We start from the raw sequence: 6,000 nt of genomic DNA on the forward strand, positions 1-6,000 counted from the left end.
CTCAATGAATTAACGACCTACCAAAAATCCTATTGTTAACAGCCTTGCGCAGGTCTTTCAAACCAAGGGCTGTGGCGGTTTCAGCACTGAAATTAAAGTATTTAGGCATCCTATTTCTGGGTTTGACTATAACAGGGGTAGGGAACCCCCCCACCCCCCCCCCCCCCCACCCCCCCCCCCCCCCACCCCCCCCCCCCCCCACCCCCCCCCCCCCCCACCCCCCCCCCCCCCCACCCCCCCCCCCCCCCACCCCCCCCCCCCCCCACCCCCCCCCCCCCCCACCCCCCCCCCCCCCCACCCCCCCCCCCCCCCACCCCCCCCCCCCCCCACCCCCCCCCCCCCCCACCCCCCCCCCCCCCCACCCCCCCCCCCCCCCACCCCCCCCCCCCCCCACCCCCCCCCCCCCCCACCCCCCCCCCCCCCCACCCCCCCCCCCCCCCACCCCCCCCCCCCCCCACCCCCCCCCCCCCCCACCCCCCCCCCCCCCCACCCCCCCCCCCCCCCACCCCCCCCCCCCCCCACCCCCCCCCCCCCCCACCCCCCCCCCCCCCCACCCCCCCCCCCCCCCACCCCCCCCCCCCCCCACCCCCCCCCCCCCCCACCCCCCCCCCCCCCCACCCCCCCCCCCCCCCACCCCCCCCCCCCCCCACCCCCCCCCCCCCCCACCCCCCCCCCCCCCCACCCCCCCCCCCCCCCACCCCCCCCCCCCCCCACCCCCCCCCCCCCCCACCCCCCCCCCCCCCCACCCCCCCCCCCCCCCACCCCCCCCCCCCCCCACCCCCCCCCCCCCCCACCCCCCCCCCCCCCCACCCCCCCCCCCCCCCACCCCCCCCCCCCCCCACCCCCCCCCCCCCCCACCCCCCCCCCCCCCCACCCCCCCCCCCCCCCACCCCCCCCCCCCCCCACCCCCCCCCCCCCCCACCCCCCCCCCCCCCCACCCCCCCCCCCCCCCACCCCCCCCCCCCCCCACCCCCCCCCCCCCCCACCCCCCCCCCCCCCCACCCCCCCCCCCCCCCACCCCCCCCCCCCCCCACCCCCCCCCCCCCCCACCCCCCCCCCCCCCCACCCCCCCCCCCCCCCACCCCCCCCCCCCCCCACCCCCCCCCCCCCCCACCCCCCCCCCCCCCCACCCCCCCCCCCCCCCACCCCCCCCCCCCCCCACCCCCCCCCCCCCCCACCCCCCCCCCCCCCCACCCCCCCCCCCCCCCACCCCCCCCCCCCCCCACCCCCCCCCCCCCCCACCCCCCCCCCCCCCCACCCCCCCCCCCCCCCACCCCCCCCCCCCCCCACCCCCCCCCCCCCCCACCCCCCCCCCCCCCCACCCCCCCCCCCCCCCACCCCCCCCCCCCCCCACCCCCCCCCCCCCCCACCCCCCCCCCCCCCCACCCCCCCCCCCCCCCACCCCCCCCCCCCCCCACCCCCCCCCCCCCCCACCCCCCCCCCCCCCCACCCCCCCCCCCCCCCACCCCCCCCCCCCCCCACCCCCCCCCCCCCCCACCCCCCCCCCCCCCCACCCCCCCCCCCCCCCACCCCCCCCCCCCCCCACCCCCCCCCCCCCCCACCCCCCCCCCCCCCCACCCCCCCCCCCCCCCACCCCCCCCCCCCCCCACCCCCCCCCCCCCCCACCCCCCCCCCCCCCCACCCCCCCCCCCCCCCACCCCCCCCCCCCCCCACCCCCCCCCCCCCCCACCCCCCCCCCCCCCCACCCCCCCCCCCCCCCACCCCCCCCCCCCCCCACCCCCCCCCCCCCCCACCCCCCCCCCCCCCCACCCCCCCCCCCCCCCACCCCCCCCCCCCCCCACCCCCCCCCCCCCCCACCCCCCCCCCCCCCCACCCCCCCCCCCCCCCACCCCCCCCCCCCCCCACCCCCCCCCCCCCCCACCCCCCCCCCCCCCCACCCCCCCCCCCCCCCACCCCCCCCCCCCCCCACCCCCCCCCCCCCCCACCCCCCCCCCCCCCCACCCCCCCCCCCCCCCACCCCCCCCCCCCCCCACCCCCCCCCCCCCCCACCCCCCCCCCCCCCCACCCCCCCCCCCCCCCACCCCCCCCCCCCCCCACCCCCCCCCCCCCCCACCCCCCCCCCCCCCCACCCCCCCCCCCCCCCACCCCCCCCCCCCCCCACCCCCCCCCCCCCCCACCCCCCCCCCCCCCCACCCCCCCCCCCCCCCACCCCCCCCCCCCCCCACCCCCCCCCCCCCCCACCCCCCCCCCCCCCCACCCCCCCCCCCCCCCACCCCCCCCCCCCCCCACCCCCCCCCCCCCCCACCCCCCCCCCCCCCCACCCCCCCCCCCCCCCACCCCCCCCCCCCCCCACCCCCCCCCCCCCCCACCCCCCCCCCCCCCCACCCCCCCCCCCCCCCACCCCCCCCCCCCCCCACCCCCCCCCCCCCCCACCCCCCCCCCCCCCCACCCCCCCCCCCCCCCACCCCCCCCCCCCCCCACCCCCCCCCCCCCCCACCCCCCCCCCCCCCCACCCCCCCCCCCCCCCACCCCCCCCCCCCCCCACCCCCCCCCCCCCCCACCCCCCCCCCCCCCCACCCCCCCCCCCCCCCACCCCCCCCCCCCCCCACCCCCCCCCCCCCCCACCCCCCCCCCCCCCCACCCCCCCCCCCCCCCACCCCCCCCCCCCCCCACCCCCCCCCCCCCCCACCCCCCCCCCCCCCCACCCCCCCCCCCCCCCACCCCCCCCCCCCCCCACCCCCCCCCCCCCCCACCCCCCCCCCCCCCCACCCCCCCCCCCCCCCACCCCCCCCCCCCCCCACCCCCCCCCCCCCCCACCCCCCCCCCCCCCCACCCCCCCCCCCCCCCACCCCCCCCCCCCCCCACCCCCCCCCCCCCCCACCCCCCCCCCCCCCCACCCCCCCCCCCCCCCACCCCCCCCCCCCCCCACCCCCCCCCCCCCCCACCCCCCCCCCCCCCCACCCCCCCCCCCCCCCACCCCCCCCCCCCCCCACCCCCCCCCCCCCCCACCCCCCCCCCCCCCCACCCCCCCCCCCCCCCACCCCCCCCCCCCCCCACCCCCCCCCCCCCCCACCCCCCCCCCCCCCCACCCCCCCCCCCCCCCACCCCCCCCCCCCCCCACCCCCCCCCCCCCCCACCCCCCCCCCCCCCCACCCCCCCCCCCCCCCACCCCCCCCCCCCCCCACCCCCCCCCCCCCCCACCCCCCCCCCCCCCCACCCCCCCCCCCCCCCACCCCCCCCCCCCCCCACCCCCCCCCCCCCCCACCCCCCCCCCCCCCCACCCCCCCCCCCCCCCACCCCCCCCCCCCCCCACCCCCCCCCCCCCCCACCCCCCCCCCCCCCCACCCCCCCCCCCCCCCACCCCCCCCCCCCCCCACCCCCCCCCCCCCCCACCCCCCCCCCCCCCCACCCCCCCCCCCCCCCACCCCCCCCCCCCCCCACCCCCCCCCCCCCCCACCCCCCCCCCCCCCCACCCCCCCCCCCCCCCACCCCCCCCCCCCCCCACCCCCCCCCCCCCCCACCCCCCCCCCCCCCCACCCCCCCCCCCCCCCACCCCCCCCCCCCCCCACCCCCCCCCCCCCCCACCCCCCCCCCCCCCCACCCCCCCCCCCCCCCACCCCCCCCCCCCCCCACCCCCCCCCCCCCCCACCCCCCCCCCCCCCCACCCCCCCCCCCCCCCACCCCCCCCCCCCCCCACCCCCCCCCCCCCCCACCCCCCCCCCCCCCCACCCCCCCCCCCCCCCACCCCCCCCCCCCCCCACCCCCCCCCCCCCCCACCCCCCCCCCCCCCCACCCCCCCCCCCCCCCACCCCCCCCCCCCCCCACCCCCCCCCCCCCCCACCCCCCCCCCCCCCCACCCCCCCCCCCCCCCACCCCCCCCCCCCCCCACCCCCCCCCCCCCCCACCCCCCCCCCCCCCCACCCCCCCCCCCCCCCACCCCCCCCCCCCCCCACCCCCCCCCCCCCCCACCCCCCCCCCCCCCCACCCCCCCCCCCCCCCACCCCCCCCCCCCCCCACCCCCCCCCCCCCCCACCCCCCCCCCCCCCCACCCCCCCCCCCCCCCACCCCCCCCCCCCCCCACCCCCCCCCCCCCCCACCCCCCCCCCCCCCCACCCCCCCCCCCCCCCACCCCCCCCCCCCCCCACCCCCCCCCCCCCCCACCCCCCCCCCCCCCCACCCCCCCCCCCCCCCACCCCCCCCCCCCCCCACCCCCCCCCCCCCCCACCCCCCCCCCCCCCCACCCCCCCCCCCCCCCACCCCCCCCCCCCCCCACCCCCCCCCCCCCCCACCCCCCCCCCCCCCCACCCCCCCCCCCCCCCACCCCCCCCCCCCCCCACCCCCCCCCCCCCCCACCCCCCCCCCCCCCCACCCCCCCCCCCCCCCACCCCCCCCCCCCCCCACCCCCCCCCCCCCCCACCCCCCCCCCCCCCCACCCCCCCCCCCCCCCACCCCCCCCCCCCCCCACCCCCCCCCCCCCCCACCCCCCCCCCCCCCCACCCCCCCCCCCCCCCACCCCCCCCCCCCCCCACCCCCCCCCCCCCCCACCCCCCCCCCCCCCCACCCCCCCCCCCCCCCACCCCCCCCCCCCCCCACCCCCCCCCCCCCCCACCCCCCCCCCCCCCCACCCCCCCCCCCCCCCACCCCCCCCCCCCCCCACCCCCCCCCCCCCCCACCCCCCCCCCCCCCCACCCCCCCCCCCCCCCACCCCCCCCCCCCCCCACCCCCCCCCCCCCCCACCCCCCCCCCCCCCCACCCCCCCCCCCCCCCACCCCCCCCCCCCCCCACCCCCCCCCCCCCCCACCCCCCCCCCCCCCCACCCCCCCCCCCCCCCACCCCCCCCCCCCCCCACCCCCCCCCCCCCCCACCCCCCCCCCCCCCCACCCCCCCCCCCCCCCACCCCCCCCCCCCCCCACCCCCCCCCCCCCCCACCCCCCCCCCCCCCCACCCCCCCCCCCCCCCACCCCCCCCCCCCCCCACCCCCCCCCCCCCCCACCCCCCCCCCCCCCCACCCCCCCCCCCCCCCACCCCCCCCCCCCCCCACCCCCCCCCCCCCCCACCCCCCCCCCCCCCCACCCCCCCCCCCCCCCACCCCCCCCCCCCCCCACCCCCCCCCCCCCCCACCCCCCCCCCCCCCCACCCCCCCCCCCCCCCACCCCCCCCCCCCCCCACCCCCCCCCCCCCCCACCCCCCCCCCCCCCCACCCCCCCCCCCCCCCACCCCCCCCCCCCCCCACCCCCCCCCCCCCCCACCCCCCCCCCCCCCCACCCCCCCCCCCCCCCACCCCCCCCCCCCCCCACCCCCCCCCCCCCCCACCCCCCCCCCCCCCCACCCCCCCCCCCCCCCACCCCCCCCCCCCCCCACCCCCCCCCCCCCCCACCCCCCCCCCCCCCCACCCCCCCCCCCCCCCACCCCCCCCCCCCCCCACCCCCCCCCCCCCCCACCCCCCCCCCCCCCCACCCCCCCCCCCCCCCACCCCCCCCCCCCCCCACCCCCCCCCCCCCCCACCCCCCCCCCCCCCCACCCCCCCCCCCCCCCACCCCCCCCCCCCCCCACCCCCCCCCCCCCCCACCCCCCCCCCCCCCCACCCCCCCCCCCCCCCACCCCCCCCCCCCCCCACCCCCCCCCCCCCCCACCCCCCCCCCCCCCCACCCCCCCCCCCCCCCACCCCCCCCCCCCCCCACCCCCCCCCCCCCCCACCCCCCCCCCCCCCCACCCCCCCCCCCCCCCACCCCCCCCCCCCCCCACCCCCCCCCCCCCCCACCCCCCCCCCCCCCCACCCCCCCCCCCCCCCACCCCCCCCCCCCCCCACCCCCCCCCCCCCCCACCCCCCCCCCCCCCCACCCCCCCCCCCCCCCACCCCCCCCCCCCCCCACCCCCCCCCCCCCCCACCCCCCCCCCCCCCCACCCCCCCCCCCCCCCACCCCCCCCCCCCCCCACCCCCCCCCCCCCCCACCCCCCCCCCCCCCCACCCCCCCCCCCCCCCACCCCCCCCCCCCCCCACCCCCCCCCCCCCCCACCCCCCCCCCCCCCCACCCCCCC

This window comes from Sphaerodactylus townsendi, linkage group LG03 (assembly GCF_021028975.2).
Source record: "Sphaerodactylus townsendi isolate TG3544 linkage group LG03, MPM_Stown_v2.3, whole genome shotgun sequence".
Lineage (NCBI taxonomy): Eukaryota > Metazoa > Chordata > Lepidosauria > Squamata > Sphaerodactylidae > Sphaerodactylus > Sphaerodactylus townsendi.